Source organism: Amblyomma maculatum, chromosome 1 (assembly GCF_055883805.1).
Source record: "Amblyomma maculatum isolate TAMU_Amacu chromosome 1, ASM5588380v1, whole genome shotgun sequence".
NCBI lineage: Eukaryota > Metazoa > Arthropoda > Arachnida > Ixodida > Ixodidae > Amblyomma > Amblyomma maculatum.
This window is the reverse complement of record NC_139344.1, coordinates 279,543,401-279,545,378: the sequence shown is the minus strand read 5'-3', so window position 1 is coordinate 279,545,378 and position 1,978 is coordinate 279,543,401.

Below are 1,978 nucleotides of genomic sequence, written 5' to 3'. Positions count from 1 at the left end.
CATTGAAATTACTTGGCTGAGGACACTCTTCAAAGCGGCTGGCATTGGACTCGAAGAGGCCAACAGTTGGGCAACATTGGACTTCTCCGGGGTGTGATCTTTTAGAGTCTCTCCCCAGCCTGCAGCTATTCCTAATATAGGAGTGTCTGTTGTATCCCGTGAGAGGATGTTTTCCAAACTGAAGCTTATCAAAAAATGCTTTACACCTGTGGTGGGTCCGTGCGAGCTTTCAGATCTTACATTATTATCTCTCGAAGGTGAGCTGGCAAAAAGCATTGATTTTGACAAAGCGAGTATCAGCTTTGAAGCCTTAAAGACTGGAAAAAGAAAATTTTGGCATTTGGGGTTGTTTCTTTATTTTTGCTTTATGCTCTTTGGATCAATACCCGCTTTCAAAAAAACGTTTATAATATCTGGAATTAGTAGCTCAAAGCAAGATGGCTTCAGTGTTTCCCACTTTTTGTACACCAGCCATTTCTTTATTGTTTATTGAATCGATCGAGGGGTATGCTTATTTCGTATGTGCGGCAGACTCAATTATGCGCTTGTCCCTTTCTAAACTTTGTATTTTACAGTGTAGTCGTTGAAGGCCTCAATTATGACTTCTTGTTTGTTTTTGTAACTTCAGTTCTTTTGTGTGTGTTCGGGTTGTCGTTTCGCTATTAGCATGCTTACTTCTCAAATGGCATTTCTATGTCTATCTTTGCACGTGAACACTTAGTCTAACATTCTAGCTGGTTCGCTATTAGTTTATTCTTTGTCACTGATGCCGATGTAAGTGCAGTTGTCTTGTGCGTGTTCAAAGCTTTCGACAGTCCTTATGAAGAGTTTGTGGAAGCATAAAAAAATCTGAACTGCAATACAGCGCATCTGCCAGTTCTCGAGGTTTTTGCTGGCACTGCTATGCCTGATGTAAACGAAATATAGTCCACAATGGCACCATGTTATAATACTGGTGGCATATCTGCCACTTTGCCCCTTTTTAGTTACTGTGCATGCATCAGACCAAATATTTTTACACGCTCAAAGTTTGCAATTCTCGTGATTTTTATGTGCCCTTTTATTTTTGTGGTCCCAATCTAAAAATTCATTTGTCAAAAACTTCTGTTTAGTTCTTCACAAATGCGCCTTTCTAAAAAAAAAATAAAAAAAATATGACGCCTCTCGTAATTAGCTTCTTTAAATATGTGAATATAGTTGTGGGGTATGCTTGTTACGTTGAAGTCTTAAAAAGAAATGAAGTAAAAAATGCTTCGGCTTGCACCATGTTGTGCGACATGAAAAACAAACTTCCCCCGTCGAAGAAAGAAAGCCTCGACGATTTAGTCGGCGGTGGTATTGCGTCAGGTGTATGTGCGAGGGGGGGGGGGGGGCGGGTGCCTTTCGTCACTGCCCGGTTGTCACACACCCTAGTGACGCCATTGGGGGTTAGAAACGGAGTGCTCTCATGGGATACAGAGGAACGAATACAACCGGTCATGGAGGCTGCAAACATGCGCCTTATCTGCACTTGTGCCCTCGTTTTTGTGTTCTTTCCGAGTTGTAAACCATCAACAGGTAGCAAGGCTCGCATGCAACGGGTACCTTATACACATGAATGTGTTTTGAAAGTAATGTAGACATGTGTTGTTCAAGTACTCCCTATGAAGCAACATAACTTTACAAAAAACAATGGTTGTGAGCCGCCATATGCATTTATTTTTCCGTTTTGAAAATGTTTCAAGCTACAACAATTGCCGTGTCGCTTTGCATAAAAAAGCTATAGCATTTTTTGCAGGAATGTTTTTAGAGTGTGCTAAAAAAAGAAAGTGCCTTAAAGAAAGACGGAATAGTGCCATGTAGCCTTTTATATGCATGATGTTTTTGTGCCACACACGAAGTGAAAGATATCTCTGTTGGTTAATGGCTTTGCAATCAGTGGATGCAGTGCTGCATAACAGACCACTGAAGGACCGATACGTCCTACAAACGACTTAAA